Source organism: Equus quagga, chromosome 1 (assembly GCF_021613505.1).
Source record: "Equus quagga isolate Etosha38 chromosome 1, UCLA_HA_Equagga_1.0, whole genome shotgun sequence".
NCBI lineage: Eukaryota > Metazoa > Chordata > Mammalia > Perissodactyla > Equidae > Equus > Equus quagga.
The window spans coordinates 137,557,971-137,585,899 of NC_060267.1; the positions used below are offsets into that span (position 1 = coordinate 137,557,971).

General features: G+C 40.4%; 1 long non-coding RNA gene across 1 annotated transcript; it reads right to left on the reverse strand.

The window, feature by feature from the left end:
• Positions 1 to 3,451: 3,451 nt before the first annotated feature.
• Positions 3,452 to 26,974, reverse strand: LOC124247686 (uncharacterized). Its single transcript, XR_006890790.1, has 4 exons — positions 26,847 to 26,974; positions 20,863 to 20,918; positions 19,606 to 19,825; positions 3,452 to 5,209 (listed from the first exon to the last, which is right to left on the reverse strand). It is a non-coding gene; the product is annotated as an uncharacterized LOC124247686 (long non-coding RNA).
• Positions 26,975 to 27,929: the final 955 nt, after the last annotated feature.

The following is a 27,929-nucleotide window of genomic DNA, read 5'->3' on the forward strand; positions in this document are numbered from 1 at the left end:
AGACAGAGCGTACAGAATGAAAAGGGAAGAGGGAGAGGACTGGGATGTGAGACAATCCAGCACGAAATGGTGAAGTATCATACAAAAAGCTGATGGTGACTATAGAAGCTGGAAAACACTTGAGAGTCTACAGAAAAGGTCTAAATAGGGAGAAAGTAATCAAATTCTGCTGAGGCTTCAAGAAAGATGAAGACTGAGGGAAAAGGGGGATTTAAAAAAAAATAAGATCATCGGTGGTGTCGGCAATAGGGTCCACTAAATGGTGGGGATAGAAACAAGACTGGAGAGGGTTGAGAAGTTTGTGGAATGAGAGGAAAGAGTGAATAAATGGGGATTACTTCCAAGTTTGTTAAAGAAAAGAGATACAGATGGAGAGAAAATGGGATTAGGAGAGGTTTTTTTTCAGGTTTTTTTCATGCTTAAATGCTAAGGAAGTGGAATCAGTAGAGAGGGATTAGTTTATGATAAATATAATTTATAATCACTAAGATAAAATTCCTGAGAGACAGGAGGGAATAGGACCCAAACATACTTTAGTGGTAAAGGACAGTCTTGGGATTAAAGACAGCTCCTCCCCCTTTAAAGGAGAGTGGTGTAAGAAACTGGTGAGGCTCAGGAATGTTTGCATGCTTCATGGTGAGGATGTTAGATCTTTCTTCAACAGTATTGACTTCAAGACAATTACCATATGACTTCACTCACATGTGGAAGATAAACAAACAATAGATACGGGGAACAGACTGGTGGTTAGCAGAGGGGAAGGGGATGGGAGAGGGCGAAACCGGTAAAGGGGCACATGTGTATGGTGATGGATGGAAACTAGACTTTTGGTGGTCAACACGATGCAGGCTATACAGAGGTCTAAATATAATGATGTACACCTGAAATTTATATAATGTTATAAACCAATGTGACCTCAATAAAATAAATTTAAAAAATATCTATTTCATTTGTCAAATAGGAGTCAAAGCCAACTGCTGAAAGTGAGGGGAAAGTTGAAATTGAATGAGATTCATAAGGCATGGAAAAGGTTTGAAATAATACTTACAGAGCAAGGGAAAGGGAACTGACTCACAAGACATAGTAGGACTACCTGGTATTTCTGAGGGCAAATTAAGTATTCTGTGACCTTGTATTTGGAGCATGAGCCACATGCCTTGTCATGTGTTGTGCTGAGTTGCAGCCATGAAATATGCAGATGGTGGAATCATGTAAGATTAGAGATTTGATAAGCAGGTTTGGTGAAAGATCAAAGGGACAAGGAATATTTAGCCTTGACAAGTACTCAGTTGAAGCAATCATCCAAGGATTAAAGTGAACACAAAAAAATGATGAAATGGACAGAGAGGACAATGGATTGGGGGTTCTCACGTGGTGGCAAACCTGTATGTACAGGAAAGATGTGAGTGAACAAGTTGGCAGATCAGAGACTGTGGCTGGGGTGAGGAGTTCTGAGTTCTTTGAGAGGTAGAACGTTAGAGCGTGTGGGTGCAGACGGTGTTCCTCTCAAGCTGTTCAGAAAGGAGGTGCAGGGATTAGGAGTTGCAACTTTGGAGACAGATCTGAATTCAAATGCTAGTTCTGTCACTTTCTAGCTATGTGACTCCCTGAATGCTATATTTATCTCCAGTCAATTCAGTTGTTAAAAGAGAAATTCATTACTTAACTTTCTGCTACTGTGAGAATTAAATTAACTCATGCATATAAAGTCAAAAACCCAATAAATGACATTGTAAATGATCTCTTCTCTTTCTTTGGATCTCAGGTAGAAAATGTTAAGTTAATCTCACTTCTCAGTGTACGACATATTATTTTCCTTCATCTATTTTAGCACACGCAATTACTGACAATGTTTTGGAGAAGGCTGTACAATTAAAAGTAGCTTTCTCATATATAAACTTAGGTAATTCACAGAGATAGCTGATAGTTTATGGTTAGGGTAGGACACAATTCTAGTTACCGCTTTACCAAGAGAAGTTAAAACCAAATGAAGTCACCTAAGTTGATCTCAAACTCCTTGCGCCTAGGTTAAGTAAGCATTCCTGCCCCCCGTAGGGAATGTGGACCACACCAACAGCACTGTAGCCAAAGCGCACCATTGATCTCTTATGAAAGTGACAGTAATATTAGACTCGCAGAAAGGAAACTTTGATTCATCGAAACCCTCAAAAAAATAGGCTCTTTGGCAGCTCAGAAAGAAACCCAGCTCAACGGAGTGCAGAGCGAGGATTTAGGATTGCAGGACCAAGACTGTCTGAGTCTCTCAGATGAGGAGCTTGGATGACTGAGAAGGAAGGTTTCCAAAGGAGCAGAGAGCAGGGTAGGACAAGGAGGGTGTGGGGCTCAAGAGAGCTGGGCTGGAGGTTTGAGAAACCATGTTAGAGAGTTAAACCAAGAGTGATGGAAGTTGAGAAATTCCAGCAGTTTTCTTCCTAGAAGGAGAGGCCAGAATTCTCATGTGATTGAGTCCCTCTGTAAAACATGTGAGTCATTTATAAACCTCTTGTAGTTCAAAGTTTTCTCATAAATGGAGACATCAGTCTCTTCCTAATGGGCATCAAGAGCTACAGACTTCTTATTTGGGGTCCTGGGAGAGAAGATAGCCCCTCTTGTTCTTCTTAGAGCATTTGGGATAAGCAGGTAGGTTGGAGGATTGGTCATCTAGTTAGCGGTTGAAGATTTGTAACTCATGGGTCCAGAAACTGTGGGCAAGATGAAACTTCCATGAAGTCTTTCTCCTCTTTCAGCTTTGCCTGTCCCTACAATTATGGGACTATTTCTATTATGGAAGACTGGTTACTAGGTTATTGGTAACTAGGTTACTGACAGTGCAGCCACAGTTGAGTGTTTTTCTTTCTCCTGAAATACCTCTTCCCGGATGCTCGATACGTTTTTCCTACATAGCCTTGATTATCTGGGGCATTTATGTTTTATCCAAGGCTCTGATCCCCAATTGTTTCCCATCCTCAGATGCTCCCTAAACAATTGCAGTGTAGAGTTCTCATCCTGGATTTTCAGATGATCTTTTACGTGAAAAACTGCAAGAAAATGGCGAACTTAGATTTGAGGAAATGGGGACAATGAGTATAGATTGTTTCCTTAAGTTTGATTGTGACTTAAGGAGGAATATAGCAGGTTCAGGGAAATTCAGGAGCCAACGGACATTTTGAAGGACTGTTGAAATATGAATTCATTTATAATTGTATTATTATATTATATAATGTTATTATATTAGAGAGGGAAAGAATAAGGATACATGAGAATAAGAAGACAACTGAGGTCACGAGTCCCAGAGAATGTAAATTTGAAAGGAAAGGGAATGATCAAGTGAGGGACCTTCCTTTGGTTTAGCAGTTCCGTGAATCATAGGCTTATGCTGGTCTACTTGTCTCCTCTCAGCTCTTGTGCCTATAATCTAGTTCCCCCAAAAAGCAGAGCGTAAAATGGGGACTTGTATGCAGGTAGTTTATTTTGGGAAATGATCTCAGAAAATAGGAGTGAAGGGACTGGGAGAATAAGCAGGGAAGAGAAAGCCAACCGCAGAATGGGGTATTGAGCTGTTCACCACTGTAGACAACTGGCTTTCATCTAGCTGCAGGTCTTCTGCCTCCCAACACAGTACAGGAGGCTGGGTGTTTGCCCACTGGTTTCCATCATCTGTTGTCAAGCATTTCGCCAGGGAGACTGAACTCCTTTGCAGGTCCAAATTTGCATATTGCCAGAAAGGCTTCCTGCACTACATCAACAGAGAAACTCCTAGGAGGAGCACATGAGATATGGAGCAAGGAGCTCTCTGATTTCAACTGGGTGCAGAGCAGTCAGGGTAAGAATGTGGCCAAGAGGATGAGAGATGTGGTATAAAAGTTATGGCATTAGTTTAGTAGATGCTTCCTGTGGTGCTCTTTGGCAGAAGAACTCCCCTTCCACTTCCTCTTCTCTTCCCCATCTTCCCTCCCACTCCCAGTAACAAGGCATTCTAAGCCAGAAGGGCATTTCTAGGCAGAGGAAGCACAAATTTTTGCCAGGCACTACTTCTGCAGTGCCTTATTACAGAGGTTTCCACCTTGGAAACCTTCAATATGCTATATTGGGATCCTCATATAAGACGTGTCTGTGGATGGGTCTAATGTAGCAAACACCTAAATCTTGGCTATACCAGAATTAGTCAGATTTTAGGAGACCAAAGGAAATTTGAAGGACTAGTCTTCTTAAGGGCAAGGAATTGAACAGAATAACCCCAAGACCCAAACTCCTGAATCCCAGCTGAATACCAGGCTGAATGCAAGCACCACCACTTATTAGTTATGTGAGCATGGGCAAATCATCTGCATTTCTGCTTTAATTTCCTCATCTATAAGACTGGCATGCTATTGTTACCAGCATCATATAATTGTCTTTCTTCTTTACTTGAGGACAGACAATCCACCATGGGTCTTAAGCATCCCTTCAGGCCCGGTTTTGGCAATCAGGATGTGATGCTGTGATAAAGACATGGATTTCTGGATATGATAAGGCTTACTGGGATCTATGCTTATATGATATGATGAGACATGGCGTTCAGGGATATGGTAAGACTCACCGGGATCTAACAGCAAAGGTTCTCTCCCTGTGGGGCCCTACTGTGCTACTTGCTGATAAAAGTTTATAGCCTGAGTAGTTAGAGGTAGGATTGGAACAAGTCCCCAGATGTGGCCTTGCTTGTTGCTCATACTCTTCCTGGAGAAAAGGGAAGAATGTTATAACAATGGGACAGCCGGCTTGCAGCCTAGCTGAAAGGTGATCCCAGGCTAAGGGATCCTCCAAATCCTGATATTTCTACCCTCCCAGGAACTTTGTCTACTTCCCCAGAGCTTGCTGTCTGGACTGGACTGAATTGTACCTTCCACACTCTTTTGCCTCCCGGAAGCTTACTGATGGCCCCCGGGGTGGGCTAGAGAAAACCACTGAAGTCTCCCTCTCATTTGTCCTCCAGAACAAGGGTTTAGAGCCTCCTAGTCCTTGATTTTCTGCTTTGGCCCCCGGTGGTTTTTATCAGAATGTTGTTGCTGCTGCTACTGGTCATCTGGGTATGGATCCCCTGGTTGGAGTTGATTTCCTGTAGATAAATCTGGAATAGGATGATTGCGTAGCTTGTGTTGGCTGAGAGACTGCTGATTGCCAAAGGCCAGAGGGCAGGAGGGCCAGGGATAGACTTCTGGCTTTGGTTCTGCTGAAGAAAGACAAGTTTCAGTCAGAGTAGTTGTGGGAAAGACTGACTGGGCTCTTCTTCCTTGTTGTATGGTAAGATCCAGCCCATTAATCATCCACGATTAACGTCTGCCTCCCAAAGATGTGCTTAAAGGACCTAGACTTCCATTCAAATCCTTTTAACTTTTGTTTGGAAATAATTTCAAATGTACAGAAAAGTTTCAAGAATAAGAATAATACAAAGAACATCTGTGCACCCTTTACCCAAATAACCTATTGTTAGCATTTGTATGATCCATATGTGTGTGTACGTGTGTATATTTTTTTCTCTGAACTATTTGAGAGTAAACTGCATACATCATGGTCCTTTACCCCTAAATACTTCAGTGTGTATCTCATAAAAGTAGAGATATATTCTTTCATAACCACAATACAGTTATCAACTTCGGTAAACTTAACATTTACATAATACTTTTATCTAACTACCATATATATTCCAATTTTGTCAATTGACCCACTTATGTCCTTTATAGCATTTTCCCTCCAGTACAGGATCCAGTCTAGGATCAGGTATCACAATGCTGTTATGTTTCTTTAGTTTCCTTTATCTCTTTTTCTTTCATGAGATTGGCATTTTGAAGGATACAGTTCTTTTTTTAGAGAACATTCCTCATGTTCTAGAATATGGATAAACATTCCTGATGTTTTCCCATGATTAGATTCAGATTATGCACTGCATTCAACTTTCATATATTACATCTTTTATTTGAATCCAAAAAAATTGACAGCAGAACCTATTCTACATATTATTCCAACAAGGAATCTTTCGAGTAAGCATCAGAGGCATCTTCAGCTCTGTAAGCATCTGTAATTACACTAAAATTATCTTCTAAGTCATAACCAGATACACTGACACACACAGCTATAACCATTTGTTTCCAATGGGAGAGAACAGTCTTTCTGACCTATATGGGAATGTCCTTTGTGACTTTTCCTATGAGAAGAAAGAATAGATTGACATAGGAGTCGCTCAGTCTGGATGTCCTCCAATGTAGAAAGGAGTAGAGGATAGAGGTTAAAGGCAGCATATGTGAAAACTTCATCTGAGTTTCCCCACTCATTACAGATATTTATTAGAGGACTATTATGCATCAGGTTCTATCAGGAAGTGGAGAGTCGGCAGTAGAGAAGACAGTCAGGTACCACCGACTAAATGATGCTGGCTCTTGGTCCCCCAGTCAGCCCAAGATCTGCTTTTCTCTGTTTTCCACAAATCAGCATATTTAGAAATTTTACCATTTGGCAGAGTTGCCTAAGACATATCAAAACTGAATAGCAACCTGTTTCTAACTACCCGAAGATGATAAACCATGAACTTTTTGTACTCCCAGGAGGCTAGACCTTTTATTGGCCCTAACTGAAGACTCTTTCCTGACAACTAAATAAGAGGATTTTTCCAACCAAACATGTACAGATCCATGGATTCATTCTGTCCTGTGCAAAATGCTAGTTTTCCATCTTTTATTAGCACAAATGCCATAAAACTGCCTTCCTAATACTTAAATATCCCTGACTTTTCTCTCTCTGTGAACTATTCACTAAAATTTTTTACTGGTTTATACCTTTGTCTCACAATTTAATAAACTCAGAATTTCTTTTTGTAAGTTCTAGTGGTCTTTGTTTTATTACTTGACAATTGGGTTGTAAGAATTATTATTATTATTATTTACCATAATAAATAGCATTTACTATGGGCCCAACATTTTGCTATACAGTGCTTTACAGGAAAATAAAATTTAATCCTGCTATTATAATTTCATGGACAGGGAAACTGAGGTTGAGAGAGGTCAGGTAACTTGTCTACAGTCACAAAGTAAGAAGAGACAAAACAGGGTTTGGGATGTGCTCTTAAACACTCCACACAAACCATAGATAGCTCTGAACTACTTAGCATACAAAGATTTATATTCTACTAAATCTGTCCTTAAAGAAAAAAAAAGCTTCTAAGAATAATGAGATCCTTGATGCTTTGAGTGGGTCTTTGAAGAAAAGCAGCCAGTGAGAATTAAGCCCCCTGACATAGATGCAATCTCTTTGGGAAAAAGCTAACCAAATTTGGCCTATAGACTAAATCTGGGGACAGGGGGTGTTCTGGACTTTGACCACAGTCTAGGGCTGCAAAGCCGTCATCCAGACACCCGAATCAGGAGATTCCCAGACACCCAGCCCAACTGCACTGACTCTCTCAGGACAGGATGAGGAGTGGCTAAGCCATGCTGCTTCAGAGGAGTGACTGACTCTCATCCATCCAAAAGGAAGTATTCCCTGGAGCCGTGAGAGCTCTGCCCTGAGATCAGGCATAGAAGAATGGGGTGGGAGTGGGTGACTAAAGCCAATCCTCCCTCTTCCTTCTTTATTCTACATTTCTAATAAATAGCACCCTTCACTTAAAAAAAAAAGTCCATAATATTCAGAGTAAAAGCCGAGCTCCTTAGAGTCGCCCACTAGGTTCTACATTCTCTGGTGACCTATTGCCTTTCTGACTCCATCTATTCTCCACCTTTTGTTCACTCCACCCAAGTCACACTGACCTTTCCTCCCAATGCCTTGCACTGGCTGGTTCCTATGTCTGGAACACCCTTCTCCCAGATTTATCACTAGTATATTCCAAGAACTCAGAACTGTGCCTAAAATTCAATAGTTAATAAATATTTTTGAGTGAATGAGTGATAGAACCACTTAAGAAAGAATTAAAGAGTTAGGCAAAAGACAGACAAGAGGTTCTCAATACCAAATCTCCTTTATATAGTCTATGTTTTGTAACATCTCATTTACTATCCTGAAATGAAATTCATATTTAATAAAATGTATCCATACACAGAATTTTTAAAAAATAATATAGGGGCTGGCCCAGGGGCATAGTAGTTAAGTTTGCGTGCTTCACTTTGGCAGCCTGGGGTTCGTGGGTTCAGATCCCAAGCGCAGACCTAGCACTGCTCATCAAGCCATGGTGTGGTGGCATCCCACATACAAAACAGAGGAAGATTGGCACAGATGTTAGCTCAGGGCCACTTGTCCTCAACCAAAAAGAGGAAGATTGGCTGTAGATGTTAGCTCAGGGCCCACTCTTCCTCACCAAAAAATAAAAATTAAAAAAAATGCAATGCCCTATCCAAAATTAAAAGAGAAATAAAAGAAAGCGATTTACAATAAATAAAACATTATGCATTTCAACGTTAATTTCTTGGCGAGACTACATTAGGAGATACAACGAAGCAATCAGATGCTTACAGCCATAGGAGATCCTTGTGGATGTGACAGTTACACATGCAGACAGACATGGATGTGCTTATTGATAACAGACTTGTGTATATTCTATTGGTGAGGGGTACAGGTGTGCTGTAGAGGCGGTGACTCAAACACTGCAGCCAGCACTGCGACTGGTGAGGTGATTTTTTTCATATTGATGAACACCTCTCAGTAAAGTTCAAAACTATTTTCTCTTGATTTACATGTAGTCTGCTATGCAAAAATTACTTTATGATATTATTCAAAAATAGATTTGTATTCTAGATTTGGAGCATTACAAACAGATCCATGGCCTGGGGGAAAATCAGGAAAGGGAGGAAGAACTGGTAAAGATTTAAGAGACATTTTAAAAAAATGGAATGTGTGGATCTTGTCTGGGTCCTGATTCAAATTTGCAAAAAGACTTTGAGACGATCAGGTAAATTGGAACAAGGACTAAGTGTTAGATGATATCGAAGCACTACTGAAAATTTTGTGAGACGTGATAATGACACAGTGGTTACGTAAAAAAATATATCCTTATTAGAGTTGCACTGTGATATATTTACGAGTGGTATGACACGTTATTTAGACTTTGCTTCAAATAATTTAGCAATAAAAGAAAAAAGATATATAGAGAAAGGGAAGGATGAATCAAGATAGAAACACAAGATAAAAACAAGACCAAATTAGATTGGCCAATTGAAAGCAAATTTAATGGTTGAACCTACATTGAAATAGATGGAGAAACTAGGTCAGAAGCCAAATGGAGTGAAATGAGGCCAATTCAAACTAGAAGAAAGCAGTTCAAAACAGGTCCAAGCAGATAAAAATAGTACAAATCAGAACTACTTAATTCATAGCCATGCCAAATGAAGAAAAATCTCGAAAAATCTTCTGACAGAAATTTGTGTGAAACTCTGAAAATATTATATCCAGAATGATTTTGTATTTGCCAACCTAGACAATTAAGCAGTTTTAGGTTTTAAATAAATGAACAAAAATTTGATTTATAATACCAAATAATCTATAAAACACAAAATTGACAGATTTAATTACGCTTTAAACTTTTTTAACTTTGAGGACACAGAAGGCATCTCTTCCCAGTCTCCTCTTCTCCTTGCTCTCTGTGCTCCAATCACATTGGCCTCCTTGTTTCCCTCCAAAAGGAAAGGCATGCTCCTAACTTGGGGTCTTAGTGCTGGTTTTCCCCTGCCTGGAATAGTTTTCCACCACATCTGTGTATCTAACTTGCTTACCTCCTTCAAGCCTTTGCTCAAACATATCTCTTGTAGAAGCCTACCCTCATCAGCCAATTTAAAAAGTCAGCCAGCTACCTCTACACCCTGGCACTCTGGATCCTCCTTATTCTGCTCTACTTATATTTCTTTATATTATTTAGTTATGTAGAGCTTATTACCCTTTAAGATACATAATTCGCCTATACACGCTGCTTATTGTATGTGTCAGTCTCACTATACTAGAATATAAGCCCCATGACAAAAGAAATGCCTTATTATTTTATTCAATGATGTGTTCCAAGAGCTTAGAACACTGGCTAGCACACTGTACATGTTCAATAAGCATATGAATGGAAAAATAAAGGAAGAGAACATGTCCTCACCCAATGAGATTAGATTCCTGAAATTCTCCAGCATCACTTCTCTGTATAGGTTCCTCTGCTCAAGGCTCAGTCTATTCCAGTCTGCCTCAGTGAAAATCACAGCCACATTGTTGAATTTCACTGGTCCCTAAATCAACCAATAAATTCATACTTACCAAGTCACCATCAATATTCACAGAGAGAATGGAACTGGTGGTTCTGAAGAATCAAGCTACATAAGAAGTGGATCTGAGGGTTTTCAGGGTCAGGCATCACTCCATACTTCTTGGCTTGGTGTTAAAACATACAGGACGAACATCTAATCCACAAGACACACTCCTTCCCCCAGAACACTTACTATCTCATTGCAAAATTGTTTTTGAACCAATGAGAAAATTTATCAAAGCAGAGTGCAGGAATATGAATTTGACAAATCACAATGGATGAAATTCAAAGGGAAGTGGAAGACAAGCTGTAGAAGCAAGGAAAGGCCGCACAGAGGGAGGGCTTATACTGGGCGTTAAGGGATGATGAAGATCAGAGAAGAAATGAAAGGCAACTCAGAGTATACTGAAAAATGTGTGTGCTGAGGCTGGGTCTAGAATGAGCATTTGTGAACACTGATTAAAGCAAACCTCTCTGCTTGAAAAATGGTATTTATAAAGTCCCTGTCATCAGATATATTTTAACAATGCCTTTTCTAAAGTCCCCAACTCCTTACTCAACGTGTACAGTAATAATTTGAATATGAAAAATAGTTGGCAGAGAGGATGGCAAGTAGTATTCCCGAGAATGACATTTCCAGATAAATGAAGTTTAACCCTTAACCTATGGAAAAATTTTTAATGAACATATTTACATTTTATAGACATACATCCCAAGATCAACACTGTAAGACTGATATTATAGACCTTTTTTCAGAGAAAGAAAACTGAGGCCCAGAGAACTTTCCCAAATGACAAGAAAATAACAGGACTGGAAAACAGTCCTACACAGTTTGAGAGCCCTTTTTCTTTTCATTGCAAAGTGCTTTATCTTCCACCCCTCACCACTTTTCTCTCCTCACCTCTTTTATTTCCTCCAAGTCTCAGAAACCTTGCTTCAACTTCTACATACTAGAACTACACCACATGCTTTCTCATCAAGTCTCTTCTCATCAGAATGGGGATTCAGTGGCATTCTCTCTCTTTAGTTACACTTGAAAGATGGTGTTGCCCTCAGAACGTGTGGTAGTCACCAAATTACTTATTTCCATTGAATTCAGGCATTATTTGCTCAGTTACCATCTGCTTCAACCTCTGGGCTGTCTGTGACACTCCTGCCTTGCCCTAGATTTTTAACTACTAAGCTCCTTCAGTCTGTGGAATTTGGGGAACATGTGCACATCATTCCCAGGTGTCTTTGATCACCTTGAAGGCCTCTGTTCTGACTCTGCTTCTTCCTCCTATTCTCAGGGCTACTCCAGTCTTCTAGTGCACCTTCTAAGTAGCTTTCCCTAGGAGTTGGTGATGTATACTCCAGGTTCTACAGCTAAACTAATTAAGCTTCCATCATATCAAAGACCACGGTTGGGGGTTGGGCAGAATGAGCCATAAGGTTATCAAGCCAGAGCTCCTAGGCATCCTCGTCTCAGAGTTGGATTCTGAAAGGCATTTAAAATCCAACATACGGAAGTGGTAGAAGAAGTAAAGAATAATAACACTGAATCGAGAGTGGGAAACTAGGTATAGATGCTGAAATCCCTGGGTGTGTGGGAAGTTTGGGGAGGGATGTCAAATCTACAGCCCAGGCAGTCAGGCTGTGTGGTACAGTGTAGGAGGAAAGACAAATGTCTAGACAGCAAGCTGGGACCTGTGAGTAGGCAGGCAAGACCTGAGGGGCAGTGGTGCAGGCTTCTGGCCCTTTTGGACTTTCCATGACTCCTTCTGGCATTTCTCTCTTGCCTTCTCTTTGCCCTCTACTTCTTCCATTTCAACATAAGACTGCCTCAGCTAGGAGAAAAGCCAGGATTTTTGCACAGTGGGTGTGTTAAGAGCCCAATCTGTGGAATCAGACTCTACAAGTCCAAATACCAGCTCCATCACTTATAAAATATGTGACCTTGGGCAAATTGCATAACCTCTCTGGATCTTAGTTTCTACACTATAAAATGAGTGATAATGACATACCTACTTTCAGCGTTGTTGGATTAAATGACTTAATAAATATAAAGCACTTAGATCAATGCCTGATATGTAATAAACATCTGTTATTGCTATTTGTTATAAAATATAAATATTTTAGATTTCAGTGAGAATTGATTTTAAAGATAAATAATTTTTGTTCTCAAAAAGCAATCAAACATTCTACTCAAAGCAATAAGGCAAGAAAAGGAAATAAAGAGCATAGACATCTGATAAGGAAGAAATAGAACTGTCCCTATTTGCAGATAACACGGTTGTCTATGTAGAAAATCCAAAAGAATCTACAAAAAAGATCACGGAACTAATGAATGAGTCCAGGAGGGTCATAAGGTACAAGATGAACACACAAAAATCAATCATATTCCTATATACTAGCAACAACCACACGGAAACTGAAATTAAAAACAATACGATTTGCAATCACTCCAAAAACATGAGATAGCTAGCAAAAACCTAACAAAACATGTACAGAGTCTGTATGCTGAAAATTACAAAATGCTGATGAAAGAAATCAAAGATCTAAATAAATGAAGAGACATACCATGTTCACGGACTGGAAGATTCAACATAGTAAAGATGTCACTTCTTTCCAAAATAATCTATAGATTTAACACAATTCCTATCAAAATCTCAACAAGATTTTTTTTATAGATATAAACAAGCTTATTCTACAATTTATATGATAAGGCAAAGGAAGTAGAAGAATAAAGTAGGAGAGTCACTCTACCTGATATTAAACTTACTGCTTACTATTTGTTTACTATAGTAATCAAGACAGCATAGTATTGGTGGAAGAATAGACACAAATCAACAGAAGAGAATTGAGAACCCAGAAAGAAGCCAACTTGAATACACCAAATCGATTTTTTACAAAGGTGCAAAAGCAATTCAAGGGAGGAAGGACAGTCTTTGTGACAAATGATGCTGGAACAATTGGACATCCATAGGCAAAAATATTACCCTCAACCAAAACTCGCACACCTTATACAAAAAATTAATTCAAAATGGATAACTGATTTAAATGTAAAACTATAAAACTTTTAGAAGAAAATATAAGAAAACATCTTCAAGACCTGGGGCTAGGCAAAGTTCTTAGACATGACATCAAAAACCACAATTCATAAAGAAAAAAAATCGACAAACTGAACTTCATCAAAATTAAAAATTTTGTACTGCAAAAAACCCTCCCACATCCCTTCCAGAAAACAGAAGCCAAGGAAACACTTCCTAATTCTTCCTAGGAGGCCAGCATTACCCTCATACCAAAACCAAATAAAGATAGTAGAAAGGAAAATTGCAGATCAATATATCTCATGAACATAGACACAAAAACCCTCAACCAAATAAATATAAACAAATCGAATAAAAAAATGTATGAGCAGAAATATACACCACAACCAAGTGGGGTCTATTACAGGTTTGCAAAGCTGGTTCCACATTTGAAAATCAATCAATGTAATCCACAATAAGAGGCTAAGGAAGCAAAATCATACAATCATGTCCATTGATAGAGAAAAAGCATTTGACAAAATCCAGGACCCATTCATGATAAAAACTTTTAACAAACTAGAAATAAAGAAGAACTTCCTCACTTGATAAAGAACATCTACAAAAACTCTACAGTTAACATTATACCTAATAGTGAGAGACTAGACACTTTTCCCATAAAATTGGGAACAAGGCAAGGATATCCTCTCTCACCACTCCTATTCAACATTGCTCTGGAAGTCCCAGCTAGTGCAAAAAGACAAGAAAAAGAAATAAAATGTACACAGATTGCGAAAGAAGAATTAAAAATGTCTTGGTTCACAGGTGACTTGACTGTCTACATAGGAAATCGCAAAGAATCTACAAAAAAAAAAACAAAAAACCTCCTGGAACTAATAAGGGAGTATAGCAAGACTGTAGGACACAAACAACATACCAATGTCAATTGCTTTCCTATATACCAGCAATGATATTTGAAATTAAAAATATGTATACCATTTACAACAGCACCCCAAAAATGATCTGCTTAGGTGCAAACCTAACAAAACATGCACAAGATCTGTACGTGGAAAGCTACAAAACATTGGTGAAAGAAATCAAAGAAGATCTAGACAAATGGAGATATTCCATGTCTGTAGATAGGAAAATTCAATATTGTTATGATGTCAGTTCTTCCTGTACTGATATATAGATTCAACACAATCCCAATTAAAATCCCAGCAAGCTATTTTGTAAGTATCAACAAACTGATTCTAAAGTTTACATGAAAAGGCAAAAGACCTAAAAGAGTCAACACAATACTGATGAACAAAGTTGAAGGACTCATATTACCCAATTTCAAGATTTATTATAAAGCTACATTAATCAAGACAGCATGGTATTGGCGAAAAGAATAGACAAATAGATCAATGGAACAGAATAAGAGCCCAGAAACATACTGACACAAATATAGTCAACTGATTTTTGACAAAAGTATAAAGGCAATACAATGGAGAAAGGACAGTCTTTTCAACAAATAGTACTGGGACAACTAAACAGCCATATGCAAAAAAATGAACCTAGGCACAGACCCTCTACTTTTCATAAAAATTAACTCAATAGAGATCACAGAATCAAATGTAAAATGCAAAACTATGAAATTTCTTAGAAAAAAACATAGGAGAAAATCTACATGACCTTGGATTTAGTGGTAAGTATAGATACAACACCAAAAGCACGATGCATTAAAGAAAAAATTGGTAAGTTGGATTTCATTAAAACTTAAAACTTCTGCTCTGTGAAAGACACTGTTAAGAAAATGAAAAGGAAAGCCAGACATTTTTACAAAATATTTACGAAACACATATCTGATAAGGAACTTGTATCAGGAATATACAAAGAACTCTTAATATCCAACTGTGAAAAAGCAAACAATTCAATAAAAAATGGTCAAAAGATCTGAACACCAAATAGATATACAGATGACAAATAAGAATATGAAAAGATTGTTGCTTGTCATTAAGGAAATGCAAAGTAAAACAGTAATGAGATATCACTTCACACCCATTAGAATGAGTAAAATTCAAAAAAATCAATAATCCCAATTGTTGGTAAGGATGCAGAGCAACAGGAAGGCAAATATGGTACAGCTATTTTGGAAGACAGTTTGGCAGTTTCTTGCAAAGCTGAATAAAGTCTTACCATATGACCCAGCAATCAAGCTCGTAGTATTTACTCTATTGATTTGAAAACATATGTCTATACAAAAACCTGCACACAAATGTTTATAGCAGCTTTATCCATAATCCCCAAAGTCTGAAAGCAATCAAGATGTCCCTCAACAAGTGAAAGGATAAACAAACTGTGGTACATCCAATACAACAGGATACTAGTGAGCAATAAAAAGGAATGAGCTATCAAGACACGCAAAAACATGGATGAATTTTTTTTTTAAAGATGGGCACCTGAGCTAACAACTTTTGCCAATCTTCTTTTTTTTGTTTTTCTGCTTTTTCTCCCCAAATCCTCCCAGTTCATAGTTGTATATTTTAGTTGTGGGTCCTTCTAGTTGTGGCATGTCTGATGCCGCCTCAGCTTGGTCCGATGAGTGGTGCCATGTCTGCACCCAGGATCTGAACTGGCAAAACCCTGGGCCACCAAAGCAGAGCGCGCGAACTTCAGCACTCGGCCACGGGGCTGACCCCTGGATGAAACTTAAATACATAGTGCTGCGTGAAAGAAGCCAGTCTAAAAAGGCTACATACTATATATATGATGTCATTTACACGACATTTTGAAAAACACAGAAATATAGAGATATTAAACAGAGCAGTGGTTGCCAGAAGTTTGGGGAGGGGAGGGTGTTGGTTGCTGAAGCACAGAAGAATTATTTTAGAGCAGTGAAACTCTTTTGTATAATTCTGTAATGGTAGATACATGACACCACACATTTGTCAAAACCCCAGAACTTTACAGAACAAAATGTGAACCTTAATCTGAAGATTTTAAAAAATAATTTAGGAGGTCAAGGGATTCCAAGATGGAATGCAGAATGTGAAAAAAACGTATTTCAAATATATGAAACAACCTCACTAAAGGTGGTGGAGAAAAAAGGAGCTGACCTAAGTAACTCTGTAAATGAATGGAATCTAGACAAAAGGAACTGCACATAAGTACCATATGCTATTTGATAAAATTGTTTCCACGGGGGTACAGATAAACAATTCTGAAGCCACTATACATATAAACTGGAATTGAACAATTAAGTAAATGGATGGTGGATAGCGGGAGTCAGGTTTCTCACTGTTGGTGTGAGGTTACAAATAAGCAAGGTGAGGAAGCTAAAATGATCCATGTGGTAACGGATTAGAGTTGGAAGCATCAGTATAGACTCATGTTTAGCTTGATATAATTACATAAAGAAATATTTGTAGACATGTGTATATACACAGGTTAGTATACACACACATATTTCCTTGCTCTGTCAGCTGAGAGGGCCTGGAGTCAGTGACACTCCAGTAGCAATGAGCATACCTAGCATACAGATCTTGGTTTCTAATACCATTCTCCAGTGAAAGAAGCAATGGCTGACTCTAGAACTGGAGCAGGAAATTAAGAAAGTGAGCCTGGAGCATATTGTAGAGCCAGAAAGTAAGGAAGTGCTGAAAAAACAAACACAATAATGGGAATATGTCAAAGGAACACAGGAACCAACTTAAAGAGCCCCTAACAGTCAAAGCTGGAACAATTTGAGCAACAAAATAAATGAAGTTTTACTGGATTATAACCCAAAGTATGAAATATATATCCGTGAGTCCGTGTTGATATAAATAAATGGTTGAATAAATAAATGGGGGAGACTAACAAATCTGCTGTGCAGAACAATTCCAAACAATTAATTTATGTAGATAGTTCACACTCCAGGAGGCAGAGTGTAACTCCCCACTCTTCAAGTGTGAGCTGTGCATAGTGACTTCCTTCCAAAGAATACAGTGGGGGAAGGGCAGTAACCTTACAATGAAGAAAGCTGACAAACAGCCCTTCAGCCAGATGATAAGGTTGACGTTAGCAGTGGTACGTGATGCTGATGCTGTGTGCCACTGATGTGATGTGATCAGAACAGCACTTCACCCATGTGGTCTTCCTCCCAGAAACCCACATCCCAGTCTAATCGTGAGAAAAACATCAGACAAATCCCAATTAAGGGATGATCTACAAAACGCCTCACCAATACCTCCTGGGAGACAGGACAACTAAATGTAATATGATAGCCTGAATGGATTATTGGAACAGAAGAAGGACATTAAGTAAAAACTAAGGAAATCTAAATAAAGTATGGACTTTGGTTAATGATAACATAAAAAATGATTCATTAATTGTGACAAGAATACCATACTGATGTCAGATGTTAATAACAGGGGAAATTGGATGTGTGATATACGGGAACTCCGTATTATTCTTGCAATTTTTCTGTAAATCTGAAACTATTCTAAAATAAAATTTTATTAAAAAGTTTAAAAATAGTGTAATTCCAATTACACTAACATCAAAACACATGAAACACTGAGAGAGAAATTTAACAAAATAAGTGCCAGACATATACACCAAAAACTCTAAGATTCCTAAGAGACAGAACTGCATAAATGGAGAGATATACTGTGCGATGGACAAGAAGACTCGCTAATGTTAAGATGTTATTTCTCCTCCAAGTTGACGTAAAAATTCAAAGCGATTCCAATCAAAATTCCATTTTAGAAACTGATAAGCTGATCCTAATATTTATATGAAAATGCAAAAATAGACCCACAATTAATTTTTGACAAACAGATGAAAGCAATCCAGTGAAGAAAGGAAAAGCTTTTCAACAAACAATGCTGGAACAATTGAATAGTCAAATTTAAAAAAAAAGAACCTCAATCCCTCCCTTACATCACACCAAACAACAACAAAAAAGAAATCACCTAAACTCAAGGCTAAAATTATAAAGTTTCTAAAAGAAAATGTAGACTGTCTTCACAACTTGGGGATAAGCAAGGATTTCTTTGACAGCAAACAGGAAAAAACAAAATAGAAAAGCTGAGGCCGGCCCCGTGGCCAAGTGGTTAAGTTTGCACGCTCCGGTTTGGCGGCCCAGGGTTTCGCTGGCTTGGATCCTGGGCGCGGACACGGCACCACTCATCAGGCCATGCTGAGGTGGCGTCCCACATGCCACAACTAGAAGGACTCACAACTAAAATATACAGCTATGTACTGGGGGGATTTGGGGAGAAAAAGCAGAAAAAAAAAAAGAAGATCGGCAAAAGTTGTTAGCTCAGGTGCCAATCTTTAAAAAAAAAAAATAGAAAAGCTGGTAAGTTAGACATCCTTAAAATTAAAAAAACTTCTGCTCCTCAAAAGACATTAAGAAAACTAATAGGCAAGCTCCAGACTGGGACAAAATATTCGCAAAGCAAATATATGACAAAAGACTAGTATCCTGGATATAAAAAGAGCCCCTATAACTCAATAATTATAAACACAAACACCCAATAAAAAATGGGCCAAAAATTTAAACAGACACATCAAAAACAAAGATCTATGAATGGCTACCAATTATATGTAAAAGTGCTCAACCCATCAAACAGTACACTTGAAATCTGTGCATTTCATTGTTTCGAATTTTATCTCAAAAAAGAATTGAATTCTATTTAATGATATGCATACTGAAGTATTTAGGGGTGAAATATACTGAGACCTGCAACTAACTCTGAAGTGCATGAAAACATAAGATAGCTTAATAGATGAATAGAAGGATAGATAAATGGATAAATATGATATAAAGCAAATATAATAAAATGTTAACTATAGACCTTGGGTGTTGGGTATTCATTTTATAATTCTTTGAAGTTTTCTGTATATTTGAAATTTTCCATAATAAAATGTTAGGAGGTGGAGAATATGGAAAATAAAGACATTTGCTTCCCTGTTAGGAAGTGATTTACTCCCAAATCACCGTCATCTCTAACAATCTAGGTTGGCCCCTGTGGCCCTAGGACCTGGAAGCTGACCATCAGGCTAGTGCAAAACGTCCTGAGAAAAATACCGATATCTAGTTGCAATGTTTCCTGTCCTATATCCTTTCATGAAGCTACAGGGGTTTAAAGCAGGGTTAAAGTGCACTGTGTACCATTAACTTGATTGTCAATCTAAAACCTGAGACCATCCTGTGTGGCCGTGCATTGTTTTAACAGCTACAGGCTAACAGTCATGTCTTTCCCTGCACTATTTAATACTTTTAACTGTCTTCACCATAATTACTACCAGTGTCATCATTTCCTCTTTCTATGCATTATTTCCCAAAGAATCCTGGCTCTTTGAGAACAAGGACAATGTACTTACAACTCTGTTTGGCTAGCTCACAGAATTTTACACAGTCCTGTACCCAGGAATCAATAAATTACACTTCTGGTGTAGAAAAGAAGACTGGGGCTCATCAGTGGGGAGGGTGGCAGGTAATGCAGCATCAGAACAGAGGGTGAATTCTCCATGAGGTTCTTCATCCAAATACATAAGCCCATTTCCAAGAGTCAGAGAATTTGTTCTTTTTTTGTATAGTCTTCTAGAAGAAAAAGCAGTCAAGAAGGCATCACAGAAAAATCACGGTTTTGAGAGTCAAAGAAATCTAGGTTCAATTTCCTGGCTCTACCATTTGGCTGTCCACGTATGACGGTGAGAAAGTCACGTAATGCCTCTAAGCCAGACGATCTCACTTCTCAAATGGGGCCACCACCACCTGTCTCATACAGATGTTTTAAGGATTTAAGCACAGGACTGAAATTATGGATGAAACAGTATGAAGTCTCGGATTTGCTTTAAAATAATCCAGTAGGGCTGGAGATGAAACAAAATTGGCCATGAGTTGATAACTGCTTAAGTAGGATGATGGATACATGAGGGTTCATTAACTTTTTTTTTTTCACTTTTATATATGCTTGAAAATTTTAATAATAAAGAATTAAAAAGAAGTCCAATGTACAAGATTGGACTATTAGAGACTATTAAGGTAATATACATATTTGTGTGAATGTTGATGTAGGGAATAGGGAACTTCAGTAGTGCACTTTAGCACTTTAATAATCCCAAATTTTTATTAAAAGTTACCTTTATGTTTTAGAATACCCTAAATTCTTTTTTTTTTTTTAAGATTTTATTTTTTCCTTTTTCTCCCCAAAGCCCCCCCGGTACATGGTTGTATATTCTTCGTTGTGGGTCCTTCTAGCTGTGGCATGTGGGACGCCACCTCAGCGTGGTTTGATGAGCAGTGTCATGTCCGCGCCCAGGATTCGAACCAACGAAACACTGGGCCGCCTGCAGCGGAGCGCGCGAACTCAACCACTCGGCCACGGGGCCAGCCCCTAGAATACCCTAAATTCTTAATATTAAACTTAGTTGTGTATTTCTATAACAAAAAATTTAAAGTTAAATGCAGAAACCATTATAAAATACCTAACACAATGGCTAAAGCATGAATGTTGATCTGATGAATGCAGATGGTCACCTCAATGTTGATCTCTTTCTTCCTTCCCAAGAGAGAGGTGCTGGTTCTCTGGGAAATAAGCTAGCATTTCAGAGAAGAAAAAGGCAGCCTCAACTCACCAGGTCTCAAGGCTTCTCCTCCTCACCGAGACAGGCAGTGTTCTTAGGAGGCAGAGCTGGGGAAAGAGAAAAGCAGCCTCGAGAACCCAGGCCTATCAGGATGATTCCTGAGACTCCTTCTGAGCCTCAGCTGTGGCTACTTGTGCCCCCACCTGAACCAGCAGTCTGGGCCCCCTCCATACCCAATCCAGACCCTCAGCTCCTCTCACCTCTTGCCTTACACTTGAGGCTACACCTCTTCCCCATGATGTTTTTAGAGAAATACTGATCTTAATTAAATGTAATAAGGTAAACTCTAAGCACCCATCATCTTTCCACCCTAAAAGTCAGCAAAACTGTGAAAACAAGGCATAGGTTTTTCCCCCATACTTATTACATGGCTCCAGTTACCAAAAAAAAAAAAGCTTATAAAAATGTTAAACACAGAAATAGAAGCCTGTGATTTAAGAAAAGTCTATTTGAAAATAATTTTCAGTGTTGTTCCTTATTTTACACAAGAACACTAATAAAGAGTAGAAGATATTAGAGACCATTACAATAGCATTTCTGAAATGCTATTAAAGTTCAACTTGGTGGTTACTGTCTATACTTTCTTCAACTTTGCTGTCCAACTGAACTGGCCCTGGGACATCAGGCAGAGGCAGAGCCCACCTGCAAAGAGTCGATGGAAGGAGACACGGGTGCCCCTACCATAGGACAAAGAGTTATGTACTGGACCAGGGGTTGGCAAACTATGCACAGACCAAATCTGGTCTACTGTCCATTTTTATACCACCCGTGACCCAAGAAGAGTTTTTATATTTTTAAATGGTTGAAAAAATAAAAAGCAGAATAATATTTCATGGCACATGAAAATCATATGACATTCAAATTTCAACGTCCATGAACAAAGTTATATTGGAACACAGTAATGTCCATTCACTTACCTATTGGCTGCTTTCACACAGCAGCAGAGTTGGGGAGTTGAAACAAAAATCATATGGCTCACAAAGCCTAAAATATTTACCATCTGGCCCTTCACAGAAAAGTTTGCCAAGCCCTATTCCGGACTGCTCTTGTTTGTTACATCCAAAGTTACTTGCTCAGGACTGATCGTCTTTCCCCAAGGTCTTTGCCATTATTGCAGCAATTCAACTTTTGGCTTTCAGGTGGGGGGCAGTAGTCAGAAATGGCAGCTGTGTGTCTTAAGGTCTTGTTTTTATACTTCTTTGATTCCAAGTTTCACTGCCTACATAATGCACCTTCAATTTAACAGCTGGTCAGTTGTTGGGTTGGAGGCCATCAACTCCAATAAGCTTGAAGCCCTTACATGGACTTTGGCTGATCCTCCAACTCTCCAGGGCTGCTGAGAAGGGCTTGCCGATTCACACCCTGGTTTTCTCCAAGGCCTGGCACATGGCCTTCCTATAAGAAGCCAGGTTACTGAAGGTGGCTAAGCAGTCATAGGGCTACCAGTTTGCTCAGAGACACTCTGGAGAAGTCACCATCAATAAACCACTGGACCCACCTTATGCCAGACATGATCCGGTACTTGAAGGCAGCCTTCTAGAACACTACCATGACAGGCCACTAGGAGAAACCCTTGCCTTTTCCCAGATGAGAACCTGTCCTGATCCCACATTGTCCCTGAGTCTCAGTCCTCTGTATCCTCCTGCAGGGGCTCTAAGCTCTCCTACTGGATATTCTGGTTCAGTCAAGGGCACAGAGGATTACTTCTCTGGGTGCCACATCTTCCATTAGGTCTGGGGCGAGGTAGGGGCTGGCAGGGGACTGCCACACCATGACCGCCCTAGATGTTTCCCCTTGCCTCAGGGACTTGGTAGTTGAAGACTAGGAAAGACCTTCACAGAACCCCAGTCTACCAGCCTCAGGTGGAGCACTGAGGAGGACCTATGGCTCTTCCAGCTAGAGACACAGTCACTATTTTGGGTTTGACAGCTCGGCTTTCAGATGGAGTCCTGGTTCCACAAAAGAGTTTTGGCATCACTACAGTGTCAGAGCCATCCCCATCTTTCCCGTCAATACCTCACCACCCATTAGATCCTGACTATAACTTAGAAGGCTGGAGACCTCCCTCTCAGACAGTCATAAACTTGATCTGCAGCCTCTGATCTCTGGGATGCCAGTGGTCTCTAGGAGTAGGGCAAAGGAGTATCTTTGGTAACAGAGAACTGGTTGCTGTAGGCCCTATTGGAGATGAGGGACTCTTTCTTCCCATTGATATTCTCCCCCATGCTGGACTGTCTGGTGTCTCCCTTCATTGATTGCTTAAGTCCTGGGGTTTAAGTCTGCCCACTTCAAAATAGTGGTAAACTTTGGCCTTGCTGGGAACTGGACTCAAGCACAGCTCCCCAGCCAGCTGCTAGGCTCTCAGTGCTTTGGCTTCCAAATTTCTTTGACACAGACACCCAAATTACATTTAGTTGGGTCTCTCTGTCAGGGGTTCACAAGACCACTCCCACTTTCAGTGATTCACTAGGACTCATAGGACTCAGCATATAGTTGTACTCCCAGCTAAGGTTTCTAACAGCAAAAAGATATGCAACAAGATCAGCAAGGGAAAAATAACACAGGCAGAGACTGGAGAAATCCATGCACATGCTTCCTTATGCTCTCTCCTTCCATAAGGGGACACATTGAGTTTCTTCAGCAGTAAAAAATAGTAATTACATACATGCAATGTTTCTACTTAGGGAAGGCCACTAAAGAGTCAAGTGTCCAAGGTTTTTATTGGGGGCTGGTCATGTAGGCACCCTCTGCCTAACAGCTACAAAAATTCCAGACTCCCAGAAGGAAAGCAGGTGTTCAGCATAAGTTACGTGGTCAAGGCACAATCAAGGCACAGTGAACTATACTTATTAGTTAGGGAACAGGTCAAGTGCCAAGTTCCCATAAGCCAGCAAAGGGCCAACCTCGCAAGCAGGCTTTTCTAAATATAGCAGTGTCAGTACTAGTATGTTAAATCTTTTCTGCATAGCCTCTTAACCCTTGTACTGCCTGGTAGGCACAGCTCACTGATCTACCTGTTAGTTTATCAGGGGGAGCTTTGAGCATCCACAATATAGGCTGTAGCTATGGAGCCCAGCTTTTGCTGCAAGGAAGTAGCATGGACCTGATCAGGCAGTGGGGGCCTCCTCCTCCAGCTCCATTTCGACAGGCACCACCCCCTGCCCTCCATACCTGGGAAATCACAAATGGGAATAACATACCTTAATTGTGGATCCCCAAAGTCCCCCAAAACTCGAGACTCTCAGCCCCACAACATACACACCCACTTTGGTGTGGGTGCCAGAGAGGGAAAGGTCCCTACTGGAGTCACACAGCAGCCAGAGGCTCCCCTCTATTGGCAGTTCCCAGCTACAATACCACCTAAGTGCTGTGTACCCCTACAAGTTACCCTACTCAAAACCTTTTGGCACATCCCCCCTCCCTTTTTCTCATCACACTTTGGCCTTTATCAGCCATCTTGAAGGAAGAGGAGAGGAGGAGAGGGGATGGGAGAAATAAGATCCCCAGATAGTAGTCCAAGGCCTGGATTTTCAGATCCCTGCTAGCACGAAACAGCTCAGCAACTTTGGATAAGCCCCATTGTTAGCATACTATTTCTTTTAAGTCAGAGACTTCACAACCCCCCAACTCCACTTCTCCAATCCTTCATAGAAGGGGCAGGTGATGCCATGGCCATGACATAGGACCTGGGCTTCTCTTCTCAGACCCTGCTTAGGGCATGCAATGCCCACCTTCTGACTCCACTGGTCTAGTTTCCAGCCGTAGTGAATTCTTTGTGCTCTAAGTAGTTTCTACAATATTGAGGTTTGAACTGAGTCCTACTGGTTATGTAGAGCCCCAAGCCCAACACTGTCTTCTGGAAAGCTATCTATCTTCCATTTCTGTATTTGTGTGGCACATGATCCTGTCAGAAATTTGCATACCTGTCTCCCCATGAGCCTGAGTCAAAGACCTCCAGCAACATGGCCCAGAGAAAGGCAAGCAGTGTTAGGGACTATGCTAGTTACAGAACCTGAAGCACTGCAGACTCCTTGACTAGAGTCTCAGCCCAAGTGACCCAACCCACTGCTGATTATTGCCCCTTTGTAACCAACTCAAGGTTCTCCTGCTCCAGAAAGCCCTCCAGAGTCATTCTCCAATGTCACAGGCAAGGGTGGTAACTCCCTCCTCTGTCCAATCTGGGTCTCATCTCAATCACATCACACTACCTGTTTGTTTATCCATCTACCTCCTTTCTAGAATGTGAGCTTATTCAGGCAGCTGGAGATTATAATAGGATATGTGGGAAAATGAAGAGTCCTACTGTGCTTCTGGATAGGATGAATTATACTGCAAGCCAATCAATTCCTTCCAAATCAAATAAACTTAATGCAACATCAAAATTACAACAGAAGTTTTTTTATGGATCTGCATGAGATAATTATAAAATTCTTCTTTTAAAGAAAATATATAAGAATATCCAAGAAAATTATGAAAATAAATAAAAGAGGAGACTTGCCTTCTAAAATATAACAACACACTATTAAGCAATAGTAAATAAACTGGTTTTAGCACTAGTGCAGCAATAGACAGAGTCATGGAACAGAATAGAAAGTCCTGAAGGGGATGCGTCTGTTGAGCTCCTTCTGATATGATTTTTTAAGAGAGAGGGAATTGAAGGGAAACTCTGACCATTATGCCAATTTGCTCTCACGAATCTATAAAACCTAGAAGAGAAAGAAAGGCCCCAGACATAACTTATTCTTACAGTCCTTTCCTGACTTCTCATCCTCCTTTTTTCTCCAGGAATCTCCAAACTACCTATCCCTGACAGTGCTTAATACAATTCTTCAGGCATTTTTGTAATCCTAGTGATTAGGGTAAAGTAGGCCCTTGGAGCATTATTCCCAAATATTTGCTTTCCCTTTCTGCAAAAGAGTTATACTTTCCCATCCACTGACATCAGGTAGACATGTGACTTGCCTCAGCCAGTGAAATGTGAGCAGAAATGGCATTTCTCTCTTCTAAACAGCAACTTTAAGAGCCACTGTGTGGTTTCATCTCTCTTGCTCTTCTTCTGTTATAACTGTTACTTGCCCCACATAGGGTCTGCTCTTTCACCGGTTCAGATCCCGGGTGCGGACATGGCACCGCTTGGTATGCCATGCTGTTGTAGGTGTCCCACACACAAAGTAGAGGAAGATGGGCACGGATGTTAGCTCAGGGCCAGGCTTCCTTAGCAAAAAAAAGAGGAGGACTGGCAGTAGTTAGCTCAAGGCTAATCTTCCTCAAAAAAAATTTCCTAGTAGCCATCTCAAAAAGTTTTTTAAAAGGTGAAATTAATTTTAATAACACTTAACCCAACATATCTAAAATACTATTTCAAAATAGTTTATATTCTTTTTTCCAACCATCTCTTCGAAATCAGGTGCATATTTAACACTTACAGCACATCTCAATAACGACGTTACATTTTCAAAGGTAAAAAGGAAATGTAGTCCTACCAAAACAATACACTTGTGTTTGATGGAAAAATATTTTAGACTTCTTCAGTATTTAGTTACAAATTAATTAAAAGCAAGTAAAATTTAAAATGTAGGTCCTCAGTAGTGCTCGCCACAACTCAAGCGCTCGATAGTCACTTTTGGCCAATGGCTGCCGGTTGGACAGCGCAGCTCGGACGCCAGCGGCGGGACGTTGGGCAAGGAGACTTGGGCGGTGCCTGTTAGCACCATGGACAGTGAACAGCACACCACCGGGAGGAAACCCTGCCGGACCAGCAGAGGAGGTGAGGTGAGCAGTCGGGAGGGGTCGCCAGCGCCGCCTACAGCGCGCAGCCGCCGTCCCCCGCACGTCCTACGGGAACAGCCTCAGCCTCAGATGCTGCCCACGACAGCCCGGCGCCTGAGGTCGGAGCACCGGGGAGGGGAGGCAGTTCCCCTCCCCTCGTCCCGGCCCGTCGCCAGTCCTGCCCTCGCCTCGCCGGCCCAACTCACCGTCTGCGGCCGAGCCCAGGAGCTGCTCCCGCGGGGCCCACATCTGCGCCTTGGCAGACGTGATGGGCGAGGCAGCGACAGCACCGGCAGCGGCAGGCTGCAAGTCCACTGCGCGGTGCTCCCCTGGCCGCCGCCGGCGCCAGAAGGAAGGAAGCGTGTCACCGTGCGGCGCGCAGCCTGCCGGGAAGCGTAGTTCTGGAACAGAAGGCGTCCTGCGCGGGAGGGAGAAAGTGACTGCCGGGGCCATATTGACCTTTTTGCTTCCCCTCAGGCACATTTTTTTGTTTCTACCACAGGTACCCGTAAGCAAAATAAAGTGTTGTTTTCCATGCTTTTAAACATTATGTAAGTCACCAGATAACTAAGTACCAGCTCATTCTGCAGTTTCTATAATGATAGCCGGTAACCCATTCATCCGTGTTCACTGCTGTATAGTATCTATTGTAGAAATACACTAATGAATAAATGAAAAGCAATAGAATTTACTGGAGTATATTAGGAAGCCATTTGGTTTAAAATTAGTTCAGCTGACCTTGTTTTCCCAGAAAGGCCTGAGGTGGCTTGTTGAGCATGCATTGTACATCTGCTTTAAAGGTTTACAATGTTCCAAAGCCCTTATAAATAGGAATGTTGTCTCTCCCATATAAACACTTCTTTAAGGGTAAACATTTCTTCCCAGAAACTGATGATTAATTACTGAACTGCTTTAACTAATCTCATGACCACTGACCTGCTGACCTGACTTGCTGTGCTCACCTTGTGACAGCTGACCTGCTGTCCTAGCAAAGCATCTTGTTACTGTAGTAAAAGAGAGATTCCTGTCATATGGGATGTATGTTCTCTGTTCCAAGACGTTGTATCACCACTCTGTACACTCCACTTCTTCAGAGTGCTTCCTGCCTTGGTGAAGGTAGTTTCTCCCAGGCTATAGTACTCAGAGGCTCATACAATAAACTCATCCCAATTTTGATTTATAGATTGATTATGGATTATTTGTGTTGACAACACCAATATCCCAGTTGGATATTTCCACACATGTCTCCTTGCACACCCGTGGAGAATTTCTCTAGGGCAGCAGTTCAC